General features: G+C 39.3%; 1 long non-coding RNA gene across 1 annotated transcript; it reads left to right on the top strand.

The window, feature by feature from the left end:
- Nucleotides 1-729: 729 nt before the first annotated feature.
- On the top strand, nucleotides 730-8,732 carry LOC122547761. The gene is made up of 3 exons (XR_006311081.1): nucleotides 730-892; nucleotides 2,418-2,489; nucleotides 8,670-8,732. It is a non-coding gene; the product is annotated as an uncharacterized LOC122547761 (long non-coding RNA).
- Nucleotides 8,733-10,420: the final 1,688 nt, after the last annotated feature.

The raw sequence follows: 10,420 nt of genomic DNA, 5'->3' as shown, positions 1-10,420 counted from the left end.
GGAGAGCATGTCAGCAAGTGCAAGTTATAACATCAGCCACCTGCTATTACTAGTCAGGAGTTCAAAAAGGTAGATTGCACCAATTATTTTCAGTTTGAGGTAGCATAATCATTGATAAACAATAAATATGAGGTGGGAAATTTCAGTGCTCAAAGTTTGTGAGAAGATTTGTAGCTCGGGTGCTCGTTGTTGTGGTTCTATTCGTCGAGCTGGGAATTTGTGTTGCAGACGTTTCGTCCCCTGTCTAGGTGACACCCTCAGTGCTTGGGAGCCTCCTGTGAAGCCTCCAGATTCAATCAATAAGCACATCGACCTGGACCCAATATACCGGCCACTTGTGGACAGCTGGAACTGACAACCGGAAGCGGCAGATACAAATCACTATAAATGCCGGAGGAAACATCACAGAAGCGCTTCACAGGAGGCTCCCAAGCACTAAGGATGTCACCTAGACAGGGGACAAAATGTCTGCAACACAAATTCCCAGCTCGGCGAACAGATCCACAACAATTTCAATACTATTGTGGCCTATTACTGGCATGTGAAATATTGCATTTTTCACAAAGGGAAGTCTTATCTCTTTGTTTTGGAACCATCAGTGGCTTTAATGTAAATCTTTATTTCAGTTATTCATCAACATCATCTAAGTGTAAAAACTGATGTAGGACGAACTTAACAAGTGCTTTATCTGTTTCCATCTTTCCTCCCAACTTATTAAATAAAGTTTGTTGTGGTCGTCAGCATTTCAACATTCAAAGCACCAGAATATGGCAATTACATCTTTCCAGACTGGGCCAATGTCATTGGATGGTGTATTGCCATATCTTCAATGGCAATTGTACCCATTTTTGCCGTGTACAAATGTATCAGCCTGCGTGGGACCTTGCGTGAGGTGAGTACATCTCATATTTGTTCATGAGTAACTGATTTCTTTTGTTCTTGTCATAATATCTCTCAAGTCTAAGTGATTTATTGTTCCTTATTTTTGTTCTTTGTGTCTAAAATTCAGAGAAAAGTTATCATTACAGCCAAAATCAAAAAGGTTATTTATTGATGCAAATATTTTTTTTTAAAAAGGCACCACATTTCCTGATAAGGGAGTCTAAAACTAGAGGGCATAGATTTAAGATAAGGAGGGAGAAGTACGTAAGGATCCAGAGGGGCAATTTTTTTCACACAGAGGGTGAGGAGTGTCTGGAACAGGCTGCCAGAGATAGTGGTGGAGGCAAGTACATATTTGTCATTTAAGAAATGTTTGAACAGATACATGGATGGGATAGGTATGAAGGGAAATGGGACTAGATTAATAGTGAAAAATGGATGGCATGGACAAGTTGGGCCGAAGAGCATGCTTCCATGCTGTAAACCCCTAGGGCTCTGTTATAATCAATAAAGATTTATACATGATCATTTATATAGGTCATTTCATGAACTTTATAATTAATGCTTCTGTTCATATCTGTTCAATCATTTGATAACATAGGATAAAGCTAGAAATATGTAGCAGGTTAGTCAGCACCTATAAAATAAAAGGCATAATAACAGTTATAATCATTCATCAAGTGGAAAACAGAAATAATTCTATTCTTTAGTAAAAATAGAAAAAGGCAACAGGTAAGAAGGATCTGATAGTGGGATTTAATGGGTTAAATAGTCTGCAAATAGTATCATACAGAACTTCTAAATAATATGAAAAATATTTTTTTGGCAAATGAAATATTAAAAATGCACAAAAGGCAGGTGGCATGGGACACAGTAAATTTTCACATTTTGGAAAAAAACAGACAATACTCCAAATCACTCCATCAGAACTGTGCTCTGACAAACTGCAATTGAAAGATAATTGTCAGGGGTCAGTCATATGCATTGCATCGTAGCCTATTCAGAAAAACATGGGTAAACAGTCGACTGCCTACCACTTGACCAAGGAATGATGATCGTAATATTCTAATGAGGGAGAGTGAGATACTGAAAAAGAGGCAAATGTGTCACTATAATCTTTAAGGAAATGTTTAAAATATCTCAAATGAATATCGGTGCCACGACATTTGCACAGTTCAATTGAATGTCACTTTTTAAGCAGAATTAAAAAATAAAGAACAAATTTACACAGAAATGTCTAAAAGGGTTTTATAAAGCACTAGACAAAGCATAAATGTCAAGTATAATGAAAAAAAAATTATATAATCTTTAAAGAGATAGGTCCTCAGTAGGATTTTGAATCCCAATGGATTAAACATCATACCTGAAGGAATGGGCACCACAGCCAGTGGGGACGAACATGGAGCAAGAATCCAAAAGTATGCAAGAACTATCTGGTACACTCAAGGAATGGTGAATGAAGATTGCTCAGGTGGTATGGAGTGACGCTATGGTCTGTTTGCTATTGATGCATGGAATCTTGTTTATCATTTTAGAGATTAGCTTGTGCGATTACACCTGAGAAGGACCAGCATCTAGTGGAACATGGAGAACTTCGTCAGCTTACTGTGAGTAACAGCCAATGAGAAATGGACTTCAGCAATATTATCTTGTATTGATGTCATGTGAACCAAAGCAACTTTGAAGGTGGAGTATGCTTCTCAAATTTATAAAGCAGACAACTCTTTTTTTTAATATGTGTATAAAGCAAAATAGTACAGATACTGGAGATCTGATAAATAGAAAATATTGGAGAAACTCTGCAATTCAGGCACTCTTTGTGGAAAGAGTGAAACATAATGTTTCAAATCCAATGGATCTTCAGAACAGAGAATGGAGAGAAAATGATGGCTTTTATGTTATTGACAGAAGTGGAAGAGAAGCCAGTGGAACAGATGTTGAGGGTCCTGAAAACAAAAAGAGAAAAAAGGACTGCTAATGGTTGTAAAGGAAAAATATAGATGCAAAATAGGTGTGAATGATTGGTGCAAATAGTTGATAATAGGTTCACTCTGAAAGAAAACCAATGTCATCAAAACGTGAGGGGAATGGTGGAGGTCTGTCAGTGGAATCAAGATGGAAAACAGTAATCATGCTCTGAAGTTGGTGAATTTAATGTTGAGTCCTCAAGGCTAGAAAGTGCTAAGCGGAAAAGGAGGTGCCATTCATCCTGGAATGGCACCTGAGCTAACTACCTCAGTGAATGTCTTCACTGGAACATTGCAGCAGAACTAGGGCAGCAAGGTTAGTACAAAAGCAGAATGGTGTATTGAAGTAAAAATAGAAAGGGCTGCAGAAAGTCAGCAAAACATATTGAGTCCAGTGACTCTTCATCAGAACCATTCTCTCTACACTTGCTACCAGACCTGTTGAGTTTCTGCAGCACTTCCTATTTTTGTTTCATATTTCCAGGGTCTGTAGTTCATCCTTTTTATTCTGGTGTATTGAAATGGCAAGCAACTGGAAAGCCAAAGCTACTTTTACAGATAGAGCAGAGGTGTTCTGTCACCCAGTTTGTAGAATCCCTACAGTGTGGAAACAGGCCATTTGGTCCAATGCATCCATACCAACCCACCCAGACCCATTCCCCTATCCTATTACTCTACATAGCCCCTGACTAATGCACCTAACCTACACATCCTTGAACACTATGGGCAATTTAGCATGGCCAATTCACCTAACCTGCACATCATTGGATTGTGGGAGGAAACTGGAGCACCCAGAGGAAACCCAACAAGACACTGGGCGGATGTGCAAACTCCACACAGACAGTTGCCCGAGGTGGGAATCCAACCTGGGTCGCTGTCGCTGTGAGGCAGCAGTGCTAACTACTAAGCCACCATGTACGAAACATGAATAACAGGGTTAGTAGTCTATTGCAGTTTATGATCTTGGCTAAAATTATCAATATTTTATAGTTTTATTTATGTCTATACCATGGATAAAAACCACGATGTGAATTTCTTTTTTGGTCAGATATGACATATTGGAAGAAGCAATGTAGGACAAACCACATGAACAAAAACAATGAAATAAACATTAACAGTTTGTCATCTACACACAAAGGGCCTGAATTTTGGAACAGAGATGGGTGTTCTTCTGTCAAATCTGTTTTCAAGTGATATCTAGCAGGTTAGGATAGAATTTCAGTAAAGATCCAGTCGACTAGATGCCCTCTTCCACTGTACTGTCAGACCATCATTCAATGCCACATCCAGCAGAGACTGAGAGCAGCACATATTACATTTATCTGGATGACTTCACTTAATTTGTTACCCAATGAATTAATATTATCAAAATTATCAAAACTTTGGAGAGGTAGTGCCCCTATCTCCAAGCCAGGTATCCCAAGTTCAAGCCCTACCTTATTCAGAAGTGTGTAATAACATCTCTGAATCTATCCCGAATAGCAGAGAGAGATATTTTCCAGACAATGTGATGGAAGCTGTCCTCAGCATGGAACCTGGTTTCCACAAGGAGGTCACCTCGACCTTATTGTTATGGACAGAAGCTGTACGACAGGCAAATTGGTGAGAACAAAGTCAAGTACATTTTTCTTTCTATTAGTTGTCTCCCCACCTGCTGCAAACCCAATCTCAAAGTTATATGTTTAAGGACTAGGTCCGTTGACAGGACTAGTGCTACTAAGCCATTCTTGCTGTTGGACCTTGGAGCCCCCAATCTAGGTTACATCTTGTGCCTTTGCTGCTCTCAATGTTTCCTCCAAATGCTGTTCAACATGAAAGATCACTGCTTTCTCTGCTGCAGGCTTGCCATACATAGTAGGGGGGAGGTTTCTCGCTCACGCTTGACCTAATTCCATGAGGCATGCACTGCGTGAGGCCTGGAGTCAATGGTGAATAGCATGGCTGCTCCATCCTTACTGTATAAAACTTGAATTTAAAAATTGAAACCCATTCTAAGAGTGTTTTTTCTGTGCTGATTTCAGTAAAACATTGGTATTCCTGTCACTTAATCTTCCTACCGATATTAGTGCCACCTCTGGTGGGTCAGACCAATTGATGGGACAGGATCTAGCTTGATAATGGAGGTATCTTGTGTTAACCGAAAGATATGATTATGTAAAATTGTTTTTTGACTAGTCTGTACCACAGTCTCCCCAGTTTTGGCAGTGAGGAGGAGCAGAATTGGAATGGGCATGCCTTCGTCACTTCCACATGTGATGCCTAGTCTGATATGATATGGGCTGTTTGGCTTTGTTCTTCTTATTATTCATATCATCTGGTTTTGGAGGTTTGGTACAACGGAGTTACTCACTCAGTCATCCCAAAGGCAGTTAAGGGTAAAGCACATTGCGTCTGGCATCACATGTAAATAGATTAGGTAGGCACAACACATTTTCTTCCCTAATCAAAGCGTTATTTGGTCAGCATACTAGCTTTTTTATTTCAGCTTTATTGAATTAAATGAAATTAAATTCTGCAGGTCAGTGAAGACGAGGGAGAGGTGGTCATTGGGGAGAGTTCCAGCAACAAAGCTGGTAGAGTGAGTGAGGAGAGGTGGTTGGAGGAGGCGACAGTTTTGGGGTTGGCTTTCAGTGTCTCCATTCCACTTCCTGACTGTATAGTTTTGTAGTGTGTTGTGGCTCTGTTTTGTGTGTAGTACTGGTGGCTCTGTTGGAAAGTAATGAAATTTGGAGGCATTTCATCACTGAGGAGTGAATTGAGGCCCAGCAATGCTCAGCTCCAAGCAGATGGTAAGCCTCAGGTATTTTCACCCAAGTGACACAGGCTCAAGCCAATCCATAAAACGTGTGAAGATGTGTTAGGGTTTGCTGGGGGCAGTGAAGTTCTTGGTGCAAATAATGGAGGAATCCCATCATGCATGGCTCATATCTCATCTGTGTTCTTGATGGAGAGGATGGCAAGCCAAATGGAGAGACAGGGACCATACTACGGATGCAATAGTTCTGAAGGGACATATGAGGCCATTGAAGTGATAGATGGGTGAAAGGGACTGTCCAGGTGTCTTTAGGATTCCAGGAGGTGAAACTTCCGGGTAGAGCATGGGAAGGGTTCAGGCATTGGGGGCTCCTGTTAGGGTGCTTCCTTGGCTGAAGGTATATCTTTAATCCCTTTGACAGTGACACACCAGATGCTTCTCTGCTGCCCTGGACAGATGCTGGTAGTCCCAAGTGTGCTCGTTCCCCTATGGCTACTGTATTGTCAAGGTGTAGACCAAGGCCATCTAGCATTCTGGAGCTTTCCTCCATTGCAGCTAGAGGTGTAGAGGGAGCATCTAACAGAAGCTATAATGAATATCTTACCATATACATGGACTAGTACTGAAGTTCACTGTGTGACATTAATTTCTCAAATGTAAAATTGTTTAATTGTAGAAAATATTTTGGAATTGTGAACTGAAATAATTTGCATATTTATTTGAATATAATTGTTGACATTAGCCAGCTGTTAAATCCACTGATGATTGTCTAGGCATCCATAAGGGCCTGTATTGATGATGGGCTTTGCACACTATGATCACAACACAAATAGATCAACCAATATTCTATTGAATGACAGGACATTTGAAGGGCCTATTTCCACTCCTAAGGTGTATGTTTGTATGTATAGCTTTGATGGTATGGATTGCTCACTGGGCTCACTCAGATCTATCAAGACCTCAAAAGTATAGTACCATGTAAACCATGGCCTGATCAATGGTGAGGAGAAAGTGAGGTCTGCAGATGCTGGAGATCAGAGATGGAAATGTGTTGCTGGAAAAGTGCAGCAGGTCAGGCAGCATCTAGGGAACAGGAGAATCGACGTTTCGGGCATTAGCCCTTCTTCAGGATCAATGGTGGCCCTTCCAGTCACATGGCAACAATTATATTTGTCTTGTGCTTTTGTACTCATTTGCATAAAGATGTCAGTAACCATGACTTCAGTGGATAGCATATTGTCCCTTAGCATAGAGCCAGGAATAGGATCAGAACGCTTGAAGAGCTGTGGCAATTGGGGTTGTGTAAGAATGTAAAATTTACAGTACCTTTCTGTAAAACACTCATGCCTGTATGAACGGTGGTTTTACAACCTCCTCATTTAGGGAATGAAAGCCTTTGTTTATAGAGGAGCCAATTTGCTAATGATGTCACATGAGCACAGGGCAGAAGTGAGGACTATAGATGCTAGAAATCAGAGTCTAGATTAGAGTGGGCTGGAAAAGTACAGCCAGTCAGGCAGCATGCGAGGAGCAGGAAAATCAACGTTTCAGGCAAAAGTCTTGAGTCTTGATGAAGGGCTTTTGCCTGAAATGTCGATTTTCTTGCTCCTCAGATGCTGCCTGACCGGCTGTGCTTTTCCAGCACCACTCTAATCTAGTCTCACATGAGCACAGTCAAAGGCTCCCTGCATCTGGGATAGTCTGGGTATGGTCCTAATGCTAACAGCCCACTTGGCCTGAGTGTCTCGATCTGGTGTGAATGTAATGTTCACTGGCCAGCCTGATAGTTTCAATCCTAAGCCTACTCCCGACACTCCTGACCTGTCAGCTCCATAGAAAGGATAAGCATGTTCTCATCCTTTACATTTTCCATGGAGGCAGGTCAACTTTCCAAAGAGTTGATGGGGCTTTGGAGTATCATGCACCATAACCTGGATAAGGGAATATTTCGAAAGTGAAGTTCCAAATGTTTTACCCATGCTCCCCACTGCAAGTGATGATTTTGATACAGTCTGTCCATCCATGAGTTCACATACCACCAGTGCCAAGCTTTGCCCTTGTGGCACCCTCTATGACTCTTTATAACCTTCATGCCAAATTATGGCTTCTCCATACCAATTCAATGACTAGACACTCTGTATATTAACAAAACCCCATAGCAACTGTAGAATGTGTTCAAAAAATTACTTTTTTTAAAAAATTGATAGATACCTTATCTTCAAAGTTTGGGTGAAGATTTGTAGCTCGGGTGCTCGTTGTTGTGGTTCTGTTCGCCGAGCTGGAAATTTTTGTTACAAACGTTTCGTCCCATGTCTAGGTGACATCCTCAGTCCTTGAAAGCCTCCTGTGAAGCGCTTCTGTGGTGTTTCCTCCGGCATTTATAGTGGCCTATCCCTGCCGCTTCCGGTTGACAACCGGAAGCGGCAGGGACAGGCCACTATAAATGCCGGAGGAAACACCACAGAAGTGCAGCACAGGAGGCTTTCAAGCACTGAGGATGTCACCTAGACAGGGGACGAAACGTTTGCAACAAAAATTTCCAGCTCGGCGAACAGAACCACAACAGATACCTTATCTCTTTTCTTTAAAAAAGCTAATTTTATTAAAGGTTAATAAATGTCAATCATCCAGACATTTTAAAGTGCCAATAGCAGAAACTGTAAGTACTTAATTTTTTTTTCACTTACATAACTTAGCAATGTGCAAACAACAGAAGAGATCAGAAAGCCAGAGACATCAAACAAAGAATGCTATTTTAACAGAATAATCAATTTCATGGCTCACACAATAAGTATTATTGACTGCGACAAACCCAAAAGGCAACAACTGTGCATGTGAACCTTTCAGAAATGGAGGGAGACTGTCAGAGTAGAAACAAAGTAAGCAGAAACAAAATCTTTTATCATGCAAAAAGATTCTTCTGTACGTCATGAAGTGGAGGAATATTTAGGTGAACAAATTTTAAAGATATCTGTCTATAATCAACACCAAAAGAGATCAAAGATCTGCATGTCATGAAAAATATAAGAATTTCAATTTGAAAACTGACATTTTACTACCTACAGCTGCGCCATTGGCTTATGGTGTGAAAACATGGAACAAAAGGAATGGACTTGGAAAACACAGACCAAAAAATGAAAATATCAGCTCCTTCAACATGTGAAGGATGAAAAACAACTCAAAGTTATACTTAAAAGATCTGAAAACGTGAAATTTGTTGTGTAAGTGATGCTAAGTGTACTGTGACAGAAGAAATTCTTCTTTTGCTTTGACTTCAAGAGTTGCATTGATCAAATCAAAATTGAAGATGTTCACAATTTCCATGCACATAATTTGAATGAAAACTATAAAAATGAAAATGTTTAAAACAGTGCTGGGTAGTTGGTTTAAGAACATTTAAATTAATAGGATTATTTAGGTAAATATAGATTTCAGTTCTTGAATGAAAACTTAATATTTCATTTGTTCATACCTGAACTGAATAATCAATTGTATTAAAATGCATTTTTTCTTTCTCTCCATTGTATTAAGATACAACATAAATTCAAGAACCACTGCTGTTATTATAGCATTTGGCTGCAACGGAGACTTGGATTATTTAAATTTAAATTAACAGTTCTCCCATTTAATAATATGCTGTATCGTTTTAAAATATCATCCTTAAAAAAAAACTTTAAAATACCTTATCAATCTAAGTCATAAAATCTAACAAAATCAGAATCTTTAACACTTAATAATTTGTATATTTGAAGATAACAAGTTCCGCTGCTTATTGTTGATGTTTAAATTGCTCAAAAGATGTACAATTGATTCTTGATAAGACAAATTGATTAACTTGCTATGTTGATATTTTAGCTTGTTCCATTTTCCCAAAGTAAAATGTTACTTCAATATATTGAAGTTGACTTTTATATAAAATATTTAATAGTTATTAGTGGTTCAACTCTAAATTATTGAATTTACCTGCTTAGCATAATTCTGCTATGCCTCAAATGCAGTTTGCTAATCAAATTTTACAGCACCACAGTGCTCCCAATTTGTCAGTTATAAATTCTGCAATGGTTTAGCCCTCTCCCACACCCATAGCCCCACAAATTCTATAGCACAGTCTTTCTCTTTCTTGAAGTTCTGGTCCTTGTGAGACCAGAAGTCAGTGGAACCTTGGAGCAGACTTTTCTAGAGCGGAACATCCCGGTGTGCCAGTTAGACTTGATAGTGCATATCTATGTTTAGGAAAAATTACCCACAAATTTACTGGAAATGCACATGGTCAACAGTGCACCAAGCATGTGAATAACAGGAGAAAGATTGTTTCACATTAACTAATGGAATTGAACAATTATTTGATAAACAGGAAGGATTGAGGAGGAATGTACAGTAGAGAATAAGGTGAAATCAAAAATTGAATCCAGTGCAAAAACAGAACTTGAGAGCAGAACAAAAATTGGACTCAATGATAGAGGGGCAAAAAAGAAACAAATGAAAAGTAAGTAGTAAAAAAAAATGAAACTTAAAGTTAGTTATTTTTAATATCAAACAATTCACAATCTGAAGAATAAGACTTTACATTGTTAGTTGTTCAATTGCTGGTAAAGAGAGTTTTAATAGCAGACATTGTTAAAAGTAGTACTTGGTTTGTTCATTCATGGGATGTGAGCATTACCAGTTAAGCCAGCATTTATTACCCGTCCCTAATTGACCTTGGAAAATGCTGGTGAGTCACTTTGCCAAACTACTGCTGTCCATCTGGTGTAGGTACACCTACAATGCTATTATGAAGGGCTTTGACCTAGCATTAATGAAGTACTGTGATATA

Source organism: Chiloscyllium plagiosum, unplaced genomic scaffold (genome assembly GCF_004010195.1).
Source record: "Chiloscyllium plagiosum isolate BGI_BamShark_2017 unplaced genomic scaffold, ASM401019v2 scaf_7720, whole genome shotgun sequence".
NCBI classification, from domain to species: domain Eukaryota; kingdom Metazoa; phylum Chordata; class Chondrichthyes; order Orectolobiformes; family Hemiscylliidae; genus Chiloscyllium; species Chiloscyllium plagiosum.
The sequence above is the reverse complement of the archived record's forward strand: the minus strand, read 5'-3'. Positions and strand labels throughout refer to the sequence as shown.